General features: G+C 36.9%; 1 protein-coding gene across 1 annotated transcript in view; it reads left to right on the top strand.

Moving 5' to 3' along the window:
• NLGN1 (neuroligin 1) overlaps positions 1-13,711 on the top strand; it is an 823,760-nt gene that overhangs the window by 283,758 nt on the left and 526,291 nt on the right. The gene's annotated exons all lie outside the window — the stretch shown is intronic.

Below are 13,711 nucleotides of genomic sequence, written 5' to 3'. Positions count from 1 at the left end.
TATTATTGTGTGTATGTGTTTTTTTTTTTTTCTCCTGGAATTGCTATTTGTATATGAAAGACCCGTTAATCATGTTGGAAAAAAGGCAAGGGAATAGTGGGATATACCCACTGGACTCATTTCTCCATTTTCATCTTAGAGTTCTCTGTAACCTTGTCATATTCAGTCTTATATTTCCTTATGCTCAAGTGTTCAGACTTTCTTTTACCTATGGTTATATACATTCTTTGTCTTCATCTAGTTTTGATGTAAACTCTTTCCTTATTTGAATAATTGTTAATGTAGGCATTTTTTTTTTAATACTATAGCATATGATCAATGCAAATTATCATATGGGAACTATTGTGAAAAATGCTTTGATTATGTGTTCTTAAAAAAGGAAAATAGTCAATATAAAAGGCTATGATTGTAACTACAGTAAAAGTGTTTCTGCACATGGACAAGAATTGAGAGAGAATGAAATAAATTGCTCACATATTGGAATGAGAGATTTTGCAATGAACATTTTTTGAAAATAGAAACCATCTAAATGATAACATATTCAAATTTTCAAAATGTAAAAAAAAAAAGTGCTTCAAGTAATTCAGTGTTAGAAAGTTTCAACCAGTTCTCTAAATTTAGAATAAATTCAAAGATACCTTTAGAGAAAAAGGAACATGTTTTTCCATTTTGAAGATCTAAGTTAGGCAAAGAATATTTTTATCTGATGGAAATATAACAAATTATTTTTATTTTGGTGTGTATATTTTGAAAGCATTATGCAAATATTTCACTTTGAGGACTAAGTTGCACCTGACCCTGGTCATGGTATTTTCAATCATCTTGTATGCATGCAAAAGCTAGACAACAAATAAGGAGGACCAAAAAATTGACGCTTTTGAATTATGGTGTTGGATAAGGCTATTGAATATACTATAGGCTGCCAGAAAAACAAACAGATCTGTCTTGATAAAAGTACAACCAGAAAGCTCCTTAGAGGTGAGGATAATGAGACTTCATCTCACATACCTTGGGCATGTTATCAGGATGGACCAGTCCCTGAAGAAGGACATTGCGTTTGGTAGAGTAGAGGGTCAGCAAAAAAGAGGAAGACCCTCAATGAGATGGGTTGACACGGTGGTTACAATGATGGGCTCAAGCACAGCAACCATTGTGGGGATGGGGCAGAACTGGGCAGTGTTTTATTTTGTTGTACATAGGTACATTTTGAGTTGGAACTGACTCGATGGCACCTAACAACAATGTAATTCATAATTTCAACCTATGTGATTTACATTAGAAAAAAATTCTGTTAATGACTTCAGAAAAACTAACATCTGGCAACTTGGCAATTTTTTGTGAAAGGGTCTAATTCACTATATTACTTAGTGATTGAATGTTTATGCCACCCATCATGGAAAAAATAATTGAAGTACTACCCCATCTACTTGTATTCAAAGAATTACATTTGGTTTACTTTATATTGCCATGAAGGGCTAAATTGTCTAAAACAAGAATACTTTTTGTTAATTTCAGTGTATATTGATGTTAATGAACACATAAATTTATTTTTATTCTATTAGACATGGTTAATAATATTTGTTGATTCTTATAACTACATTATCCATGCACTAATAATCTTTCAAATATCATCAGATTGATGACAGAAATAAATATAACTTTGGTGTAATCAGTCATCAAATATATAACATTGTATGAATACACTTGTTTCCAGTAATATACATTTTACGAGGGATAAAAAGGTAAGAACAACTTAGTCCTTATCTTTAAAACATAACTGAAGAGGGAAATAAATACTCTGTACAGAATAATAATATTCTACTTTGCATTTTATAATAATACGTGTTTATGTGCATAGTGACTTTATATAATATAAAAAGACAGATAAATCAGATCAACAACAACAACCAAAAAACAGCAGAAAGCACAGAATAATCAGACGAATCAATATGGATGTGGTAATTAGATTTGTATTTGAATCTGAGCAGGCTAGAAGCCAGCAGGTATACTAATGTGTACAAAATGTTCATGATTAAAACAAAACAAAACATACCAATTCCTCAAGTGGTACAATGCTCTGTTGTTATTCTTGTGTGTGTGTTTGTGCATGCGTGTGTGTGTGTGTGTTGCTTTTACTTTTGTTCCTGTTTGGCTCTAAATCCTAAAACATTATCCTAAACATGACCTTGTATTTGACAGGAATATATAATCAAATATTAAATTTTATAAGATGATAATGCCTATTATGCAACCAACTGTGTTCTTGATAGGTAGAAGGAAAGTCTATCCTTAAAGAAACAAAAGGGGCTTCATGGAATGGGTGATATTGTTGCTAGGTGCCATTGAGTCCATTCCAACTCATAGCTACTCAAGGGGACACAGTAGAATTGCCCCCTAGTGTTTCCTAGGCTATAATCTTTCTGGAAGCAGATCACTAGGTCTTTCTCCCAAGAAGCCAGTACCCATAAAACCGACCCCAGTGCCATCGAGTCGATTCCGACTCATAGTGACCCTGTGTGGGTGGGTCCGAACTGCCAACCTTTCAGTTGGCAGCCAAGCTCTTAACCCTTGTGCCACCAGGACTCCTTACGGAAACTGGTTGGATAAAAGCATGGACTGGATTATCTCAGGTATTAACCGAAGGAAAGAGAGCACATTCTTTCTTTTAATTTTTATTTGTCATACATTTTTCTGCTTCAAAAAAGTAAAGGTAATTTTTGACAAATATATAGGTTGCTAAAACCATATTTGAGCAGGAATATATATAATATAGAAAAAAAGGTACCAAAACTTAGGCCATGAATTACGTACTGTAATGGAGCAAAAATGTATACCGAAGTTGCCCAGAAGCAAGGTAAAAAGGATAATGAATTGACTTTTATAATCACATTATCAGGTAAAGGAAATTTACCCACTCATCAGAAAAAAATGTACACATATAAAACTTTTTATCACAGTCTATTATAGAGAGGAAACCCTGGTGGCATAGTGGTTAAGTGCTATGGCTGCTAACCAAATGGTCAGCAGTTCGAATCCGCCAGGTGCTCCTTGGAAACTCTATGGGGCAGTTCTCCTCTGTCCTATAGGGTCGCTGTGAGTCTGAATCGACTCGGCGACACTGGGTTTGGTTTGGTTTTGGTTCATTACAGAGAAATTGATCATATGAGTCATTTTTTTATTTGGAACTCTGAAAAATATATGGATCCTGTGGTAGTTTCTTCATATCCTTACAAGATGTCGATGCTCTAGCAAATTTGTGAGGTGGTAGTCAGGTAGGGCATGAACAGTAGCTAAAAAACAAAAAACCCACTGCCGTCCAGTCGATTCCAACTCGTAGCAACCCTAAAGGACAGAGTAGAACTGCCCCATAGGGTTTCCAAGGAGTGCCTGCTGGATTCGAACTGCCGATGTTTTGGTTAGCAGCCCTAGCTCTTAACCACTGTGCCACCAAGGTTTCCAATAAACAGTAACTAGGTGTATTATGGAAACCTTGGTGGCGTAGTGGTTAAGTGCTATGGCTGCTAACCAAAGGGTCCGCAGTTCAAATCCGCCAGGCGCTCCTTGGAAACTTTATGGGGCAGTTCTACTCTGTCCTATAATAGGGGCGCTATGAGTTGGAATCAACTCGATGGCACTGGGTTTGGTTTTGGTTTGGTTAGGTGTATTATACTTGTAATTCCTACAGACAGGGAGGCACAGCACTCCGTGATGCAGGGACACAAAGAGCTGCATTCTGGGACAAGGTAACAACAAGCTGGAATTGTAGGAGAGGGTTTATGTATGGCAGGTAGGCTGGGTCTAGTTAGGGATGGGACATTTGAATAATTCTGTATGCTCAGGGGCACAAGGATTGTCTCTAGTTGTTAGGTACATGAAAACCCTGGAGGCATGGTGGTTAAGAGCTATGGCTGCTAACCTAGAGGTCAGCAGTTTGAATCCACTAGGTGCTCCTTGGAAACCATATCGGGCAGTTCTACTCTGTCCTATAGGGTTGCTATGAGTCAGAATGGACTCCAAGGCACAGGGATTGGCCCTGGGCCAATAAGGATGAGTGGATAGTGCCCAGAAGTGTGAGAACCTGATAACGGGAGTGATTGAAGAAAGGATGTACTCAGCTGCTCAAGAAGGGGAAAGAACCAGCTTCCAGGCAGGGTCTCAAAATTGTGTCAAGATAGCATTTTAAGAATATGGTATTGTACTCAGTTTGTGTTATTAAAAGACAGAAAAAAAAATACATGTGAGGGTCATTCATTCATTTAGCCATTCATTCATTCAATATAAGTTTTGCAGTATTATGTATAATATATTCCATTGCTTATTGAGGACATTGCAAAACAAGACAGATGTGGTCCCTGCTATCTATGAAATTGCAAGCTGTCATAAAAACCAATAAAACAAACCCACTGCCATAGATTCTGACTCATAGCAACCCTATAGGACAGAGTAGTACTGCCCCGTAGAGTTTCCCAGGAGTGCCTGGGGGATTTGAACACGCCGACATTTCAGTTAGCAGCTGTAGCTCTTAACGACTATGCCACCAGGGTTTCCAAGCTATCGTAGAAGATAGGAAATAAATGAATGATTGCACAAATGATATACTTCAGATAGATAATGATTTAGTACAAAGTTGATTTCTTTACAATTACTTTTAGGATAAGTGCCAGGAAATGGTAAGTGCAATGACAGAGATATTTAGAGGTTTTTGTTAAGTGGTGACATTCAAGTTTCCATTCCTTATACTCTGAAAAAGCACTTGTCAAGATTCCTAAGGACCTCCACGTTGCCAATTTCTTTGGTCACTATCTGTTCTTATCTTACTTGATCTCTCTGGAGCACAGAGTACAGGTAACTAATCCCTTCCTGGCATGCTTCTTTTTTGGCATTGCCCCTTCATTTCCTCTTACCTCACTGTCTGCTTCTTCTCAGTCCCTTTGCTGACTCCTCTTATCCTACCCTGACCTCCTACCCTGGGGTATCATTAAACAGAATTCTTGGCTCCTTTCTTTTCTGTCTCTACGATATATCTCCCTAGGGAATGTCACGCATGGCTGTAAATTCCATCTCTGTGAAAGTGACTTCCAAAGTCTTCACAAATGGCTATTCCTCAGAGCTACAGACTTTTATATACTTCTGCCTTTTTACACAGGCATCTCCAGGTAGATGTCTAGTTAATGCTTCTGATTTAACATACATTGATTGTCACTCTCAGACTTCCCTATTTCATTGTCATCCACATCTACATTACAGTAATAATTGCAACAAGAACAATATTAATAGTCACAGCCATTAATCACTGAATATATTCCAAAAGATGCTCTGAGCATTTTACATAGATTATGTTATTAAATTCTCACAAAAACTCTATGAGGTAGAGTTGTTAATTTCCCCATTTTATGAACAGCAGCAAATGAGTAGAGAGCTTAAGTAACTTAATTGCAGTCCTACAGGTCTCATAGTGTCTAAAAGGGGGAGCCAGACGCAGCATTATAGTGCCGGCATTGGCACTGCCATCCGTCTAGATGATCAAGCAAATACTCTATGGATTTCCTTGATTTGTTTCTCTCCTTTATGTTCAACATCCACTTATCAGCTTGTCTTACTGAATGATTCCAAAATACATCCTGGTCTCTTTCTTTCCATTTCCTCATTTCCCAAACAAATCCAGCTCTCCTTAAACGTCATAGATTTTCTCCCTCTATCGCTTTTGCTCCCTAACTATAATACATTCTCTGAATAGCAGAGGCAGATTACCTTTTCAAAACATAAATTATACAACTTCTCTTCTCTGCTTAATACCCACTATTCTCTTAGAAGAAAATTCAGACTCCCTCCCTGTCCTGTGCCAAAACCCTGTGTGACCAGGTCCTGCACTGTGTCTCTTAGTTTATCTCAAAATGCTCTTCCTGTCTGTTGTAGCCCTCTTTCATTCCTCATACCCGCCAAATTCATTCTCATATTAGGGACTTTATGATTACTTTTCCCTCTGCCCCAGATCTTTGTGAGGCTGGTTTCTCATTCTTCTGATTTTGGTTTAAATGTCATCTGTTCTAAAAGCCATCCACATGCTTCCAGTCAAAAAGCAGCTACCAAGTCACAACTTACAATGGCTTCTCTGTTTGAAAATGTTCTACATTTCATTTATCATCTTCAATTTTTCTTTTTCTTGTTTATATTTAGATTGTTTGTCTTATTATTGTCATCTTCCTTGTCCTATTGCTCAGTAAATAATCATTGAATAAACTTTAAATCGGATCTGAAGGTTCAATAGCTATTGACCCAATATGGCCATAGAATGGAGACACAGGCAGAGTCTCAGGCAGAGAGGGGAGCATGGGTGAAAACCAGAGGAAGGGAGAAGCTTCAATTTTTATGAGTTGTACTTGCAAAAAGAAAAGAGAGCTCAAGGAAAAGAATATTTGTGGAAGTGAAATGTGAACTGAGGGTTACAGGTCAGGCCACTCTGAACCTCTTTTGCTAGCACTATTTTGGTTTTTTTCCTTTCCTCTTCATGCATTTACAAAGTAAAATTTAAAGGCAGATAAAATATTTTGAAATAATTTTAAAAGATATGTGGTAATTAGAAGCCAAACAAATTGTTGAAACAAGCAGCTGCAGGGATGGGGGGAATACAGAAATCCAAACAAACAAACAGACCACCCACAAACAACCAGGCCAAGTTCTCTCTCTGAATTAAATGAGCAAAACTGTCTGCTGAAATTCCATGTACAAAGGAAAGAATCCCTGGTGGGGTGACTAGCCCTTAGCTAGATGTTCTATTTGTAGAATGAGAGGGTAACTGCAGGACTTGCAGGGACTATGGATAGTTTTCTTCCTCACCCGGGCTTCCCTTCCTTAACTATGTTCCTGGCAAAAGCTATGTAATATGTTATGGGTTTGAATTGTGTCCTCCAAACTTTATGTTGAAGTTCTAACCCCTGTACTTGTGAATATGACCCTGTTTGGAAATTTCTTTTGTTTTGCTAATGAGGCCACACTGGACTAGGGTAGTTCCTAAACCAATTCCTTCTGAGCAGCATCTCATAACAAGAGCAGAATAGATACATACAGAGGAAGATGCCATGTGAAGAAGGAGCCAGATGCATGTACAAGCCCAGGGACATCAAGGATTGCCTGCAGCTACTAGGAGATAAGAGAGACGAAGAAGAACTTCCCATAGAGACGACACCCTGAATTTGGACTTCTGGCCTCTTGACCTGTGAGAAAATAAATTTTTCTTCTTTAAAACCATCTTCTTGTGGTATAGCTTGTTATGGAAACACTAGGAAACTAAGTCACAACGTAACAAATTAATCACAATACCAATTTTTTTTTTTAATGGAGATATGAGTCTTCTCCCAGGGTCAGTTTTTCTTCTCTGTTCCAAAGAAACATGAGGGCTTGACTTTTGCTGACAAATGGTCATTTCTTCCCTCTGAGTTTCCTCAACAAGGAATGAAGGAAGTACTTCCGCACCTTCTGGTGACCTAGAGCCATGGTCCTTGATGTTTCACCCACTGTCACTGTTTTGCTTTAAAAATGCACAGTAACTTCATTTGTCAGGACATCTTGTTTATTCTCTCTCTTTCCCCTTCTAACGTCTTTGATTGAACTACTCAATGTTTTAGCATTTGCATATTGCTCCTTTTTTCCCCTTTCTATTTTTAATTGGTGCAGCTTATTTTGTGTTTCTAAATACCTAATAATAGTTTCTTTCTTTCTATTCATATTGCTACTACCTATTCACCTTGAGTTACCATGGTAGCCTTCCAGAGCTTTTCCTCTGCTTCAGTCTCTAAGAGGGATCCATGGGAGATGGGACCCATCTCAGGCTTTCCCTGCCACTTCAGGTCTGCTGAAGTAGGTTGCTCTCCTTTTTAGCAAACATATCGTTTATTAGGTTCTGGAAAGATCCCACCATTCCAGCCAGGCCACCTTCCTAATTATCTACCAGGATCAGTTTTTTATCACTTACCGTAACTCATCTTGCCCAGTCTACCAAAACAGTACCTGTTGCCATTGAGTTGATTCTGACTCATAGGGACCCTACAGAGCCCAGCTATTGTTCTACCTTGTACAAAGCTACCCCAGGCCGAATTGATCTCCCTTTTCTCTAGGTTTCCGTAGCATTGGAAGCCTAGCCCTTACTTTGGCATGCATAAAGCCAACTCTACTTGTTATTGTTTTTTTATATATTCACAGCTGAGTATTGTAAATCCTTGCCACTCAAACTAGAAAATAAGCAGTGTATCTTATCTGGTTTCCCAATTCCTTCAAGACTGGCATTCTGCATATATAATTCAAAAGACATCAATAAGCATGTGAATCAATTCACTATGTCCTCTTCTTAAAATATGCTTATCTAAGGATGCAAGGCAGGTGGAGAGAATGGCTGGTAGTGGAGGATGTAGGCAGTTAAGCACACTAACCATGCACATGTACAGGTCTCATGTTCAGAGTCCCTTATAAATCAGGCAGTGTCTTCTTAATGGCAGCAATACTTTCCCCAATAGCAATGGCAAGAAAATTCCCTAGATCCTTTAGAGAAATACCTCATATATTAGTACTGTAATAAAGTCGTAATTTATTTAAAACTGATTAGTGATTTCTGCATTTACCATATATTTAATATTTGAATTATTCTCCACTTCCTGCTGAGCATGTGGTGAGTAAAAAAAAAAAAAATTGGTGCTTATGAGCATTAGATAAACATAAAAAATAATGCTGAAACATTGTTCCTTGTATTAAAATATATACAATACTACAGGAAGGATAACTATTGATTTTATATATGTAATGGACTATGAAACCTATGCATGTATTTTTTTCAGCCTAAGGTTGTTCTTTTGTAAAGACATGAAAAGAAAAAAAAATTTTTTTTTGGTAGTTCCTTGAACTTAACCTTTTGATACTCGAATTGAATTACCAGTGCTCAAGCTATTGCCACAACCAAGCTTCTGAGATAGAGGTTAGGGTGAGAGACCTTAAACTGACTCTTGACTATCCACACACCCACATATCCTCCTTAACGGTATAGTCAAGTCCACAGATTTAGTTATGATTCTTAGAAAAATTTCCCCAAACATAGAACACATAGAACAAGTATTGTTTCTCAGCTACTGATACATATATGAGTAGCTGAGAAATAGTGCTTGAGAATCATAACTAAATATATATATATCACCATTTAAAACACCAAAACCCACTGCTGTTGAGTCGATTCTGACTTATAGTGGCCCTATAGGACAGAGTAGAACTGCCCCATAGGGTTTCCAAAGAGTACCTGGTGGATTTGAACTGCCGACCTTTTGATTAGCAGCCGTAGCACTTAACCACTACTCCACCAGGGTTTCCTGTCACCATTTAGAAACCTTTATAAAAGCTGAGGTACCTCCCTGACATGGGACATGTATAAGAGAAATATTAATTTCTGTTCTGGTATTTGCTAGCTTCTTGCATTTGAGTTAAAAAAAAAAAAAGATCTTTTCTAGGGAAGAATGTTCTTTTAGAGAATACACAAAAATATCTAAACAGAAATACCTAAGTTAACAAAAAGGATTATTGCATAATATCACCATAATTAAGATCAATTTTTCTGACAATAGAGACTATGCAGTGATTCTTATTTAGCTATGCTAGAGCTCTCTAAGTTTTTTGACTTCATATGAAAATAATCTTTAAGAAATATGAATTATGCCTTATTAACAGAAATAAAATGATTGTTTCACTAATAGTATTTTCCTTTGAAATATACCACAACTTTATCTGTTTCAAGTCATAAGACATTTGTTTTTCGGAGTGTATAACTGCCTCTTTTATTTTAGAGTCAGTCTGTAATATTCACCAGAGCAGACAGTTGATAGCCTGTCTATTTGGGTTTCTTTTCTGAAAGAATGCCTTTAGAGGAATCACAAAGCGAGCTTGTATAACTTTCTTCTGATTCCTGGTTGGTCTACATTCAAATAAGTAAATTCCACATATTCCTTTTGTAGCATTTCCTCACAGTTTATAATCTCAGCATGTTGTTGTTGTTAGGTGCCATTGAGTTGGTTCCGACTCATAGCAACACTATGTACAACAGAACGAAACACTGCCTGGTCCTGCACCACCCTCATAATCATTGTAAGTGACCCCATTGTTTCAGCCACTGTGTCAACCCATCTTGTTGACGGTCTTCCTCTTCTTTGCTGACCTTCCACTTTACCAAGCAAGATGTCCTTCTCCAGGGACTGGTCCCTCCTGATACCATATCCAAAGTATGTGAGACAAAGTCTCACCATCCTTGCTTCTAATGAGCATTCTAGGTGTACTTTTTCCAAGACAGCTTTGTTCATTCTTCTGGCAGTCCATGGTGTATTCAACATTCTTCACCAGAACCATAATTCAAAGTCATCAATTCTTCTTTGATCTTCCTTATTCATTGTTCAGCTTTCACACGCATATTAGGTGACTGAAAACACCATGGCTTTGGTCAGGCGCACCTTAGTCCTTAAGAAGGTAATTAATGACATAATTAATTCACTTACTTATTTTTATCCTTCATTTTTCTAGAAAGTGTTTCTGACCTATTGTTAAAGGATATGCAATAAAATTATGGTCAGATATAAATTATGAATATGATCTAGAGGACATAGAAGACCTGGAAAAGGTAAATAATAAACACAGACTCAAAATATTTCCAGAGTTGATGAATTTGGGCTCTGAGCTGGAAGTTCTATCAAATTTTATTTATTTATTAGTATCAGGAAGCCTGAAACATGCCATATTTCTCTTCAGAGAAATCAAAGGTACTCTAGTACCTTAGTTTTCTAGTGCTGCTGTAACACAAATATCATAAGTAAAAAACTAAAACCCATTGCTGTCAAGTGGATTCTGATTCATAGCGACCCTATAGGACAGAGTAGAGCTGCCCCATAGGGTTCAGTGAATGACTTTAAAGAACAGGGATTTATTTTCTCACAGTTTTGGGGCTAAAAGTCCAAATCAGTGTCTTGGCCATCTGGATTTCTTCCTTGTTAGTAGTCTGGGGTGATCCTTGGTTCTTTAACATTCCTCGCCTTGTAAATTATCTTCATATGGCATCTGTCTTCCCCCATGTATGTCTCTGTGTCTGTTCTGCTTTTTTTATAACTCAGAAGCGGTTAGGCTTAGGATCCACTCTACACTGACATGGCCTCATTAACACCACAAAAGAAAAACCCTATTTCCAAACAGGATCACATCCACCAGTTCAAGAGCCAAGAGTCAACACGTATTTTGCAGGAACACTATTCGATCCATGACATCTAGCTATGAAATTTTTCAAAAAAAACTTCATGTTCCGAGGACAATTTTCAAAATAGAAGCATATGGTGAAAATGCTACAAAAGGAAAAATAAAAAAAGCAACAGTCCTAACCCTGTAGTTTAACTCATTTATGCATCATACTGTGGTGTGCTCTGTTTACCTGCAATTATCACTCTGTGGGTTACCTTTTATCTACCTGTTCCTGGAGTCAGACTGCACATTCAACTGCTCAGGGACTCTGACGGTTTAGAGAACCCAGCCAGGGGGATCTTCCAAATACAGAGAGGGTGGAAGTAGAGGCGACTGATAATAAAGCAATGTAAAGAGGTGGACTTACATGTTATACATGTACTCTATAAGTAAAATTTCTCATTGGACATTTGTTTTGTATGAGAAAACTACTGATTATTTTACTTTTCTGACGTGTGTGTATAGAAGGACTGAATGAGGATGTTTGGAAAAAATAGAACTTTCCTCTTGCTGTCCCAATCCTTCTGCTGTCCTAAAGAGGAAGTGATATTTTACCAGGTTTTCTTATTTAAAATAGATATCGGATGATCAAGAGGAGCCCTAGTGGCACAGTGGTTAAGCACTCATCTGCTAACCAAAATGTCGGTGGTTTGAACCTAACAACTGCTCCATGGGAGAAAGAAATGACAGTAAAGATTTACAGCCTTGGAAGCCCTATGGGGCAGTTCTACTCTTTCCTATAGGGTCGCTAGGAGTTGGAATCCACTTCAAGGCAATGGTTTGGGTTTTTGTATCATTTGATCGAGAAACCCAAATTTAGTTTTTTTTCCTATTATTCTCTTAAAAACATCAATTTGCTATGCCATCCTTTTTTTTTCTTTTTCCTGTCCTTTGCTTTTGTTCCAGTCTCTACATAGTAATAAAAAATCTGCTGTTTTTCTGAAATTGAGTTAAAATAGGGTAACTGCAATTTAACACCATGTCAGTTAATTGTAGTGTGAATTTTCTGTGAGGCTCAAGTGATATACAGAAGTTGTCAGTGGAAATTCTTACTTGTATTAAGCTCAGTTGTATTAAGCCAATTAAAAAATATCTTCCCACTATTTTAAATTGTGTGTAGTTCCTCAGAAATCCTATAGGGCAGTTCTACTCTGTCCTACAGGGCCACTATGCGTTAGAACCCACTCAATTTTTTAAACCTATGTATATAGGTTTAAAAAATTGGCCTGTTAGTCTAGCCCTAAATTTTAGATTAGTTATGTAACTCTTAAATGTTCTGTTTACAAATCTATCCACCACCTAATACCTGTAGACTAGCACTGGCCAATAGAAATATAATGTAATCCACATACGTAATTTTAAAATTTTATAGTGGCCACATTAAAAACTACAAAGAACTTGATTTGTAAACTTTCACTTAAAGCACAATAAAAATTATTTTAAAAAAAGTAAAAAGAAACAGAAAAATTAATTTTAATAATGTGTTTTATTCAACCCAATATATCTAAAATATTATCATTTCAACATGGAATCAACATAAAGTTTTTATTGGGATAAAAAAAACGTTATTTATACTTTTAAATATGATGTGTATATTCCACCTAGCAAACAACTAAATGCAGATGTTAACTTTTTAACAGCTAAAGTGAAACGTAATTCTAACTAAACAATACAGTGTTTGTACTGTGATTAAGAGAAAAAAAATTTTTTTGATACTGCTTCATTTCTTAAATTTAAATTAACTAATTAAATAAAATAAACGCTCATTTCCTTGGTAACACTAGCACATTTCATATGCTCAATAGTCACAGATGGCTAGTGGCTATAATATTGGATAGCACAGCTCCAAGACTGTCGCTACCAGCCTTTTTTAATTACATAGAGGAACATTGTGAAGCAAGCTCTCCCAATTCATGCACGTGTTTGTAAATTATATACATATACTATGGTACTAATATATAAATTACAAAATATACAAAGAAAATAGAAGTGTTAGCAATGAAATAGCATTTTTAAATAATATTTCTTTGTATTCATTAAAAAATCCCCCTTTTAAAGCTATGTGTATGAAAAAAGCTTCATTTAAAAAAAAATATATTACTGTGTTTTAGGTAAAAGTTTACACAGCAAATTAGGTTGAGCCCTGTTAGCACAGTGGTTGAGAGCTCCCCTGCTAACCAAAAGGTCAGCAGTTTGAATCCACCGGACGCTCCTTGGAAACCCTACGAGGCAGTTCTACTCTGTCCTATAGGGTCGCTATGAGTCAGAATTGACTCAACCACAATGGGTTAACAATCTTTATACAAATTGTTCTGTGCCATTGGTTACAGTTTTTACAATGTGTGAGTATTCTCATTATTTCCATTCTGTTTTTTCTGTTTCCATTGATCTAGCTTCCCTTCTCCTCCTTGCTGTCTCATCTTTGGTTTGGGGTAACTGTTGACTATTTGATCTCACA

The sequence above is a fragment of the Elephas maximus genome, chromosome 23 (genome assembly GCF_024166365.1).
Source record: "Elephas maximus indicus isolate mEleMax1 chromosome 23, mEleMax1 primary haplotype, whole genome shotgun sequence".
Taxonomy (NCBI): domain Eukaryota; kingdom Metazoa; phylum Chordata; class Mammalia; order Proboscidea; family Elephantidae; genus Elephas; species Elephas maximus.
The sequence above is the reverse complement of the archived record's forward strand: the minus strand, read 5'-3'. Positions and strand labels throughout refer to the sequence as shown.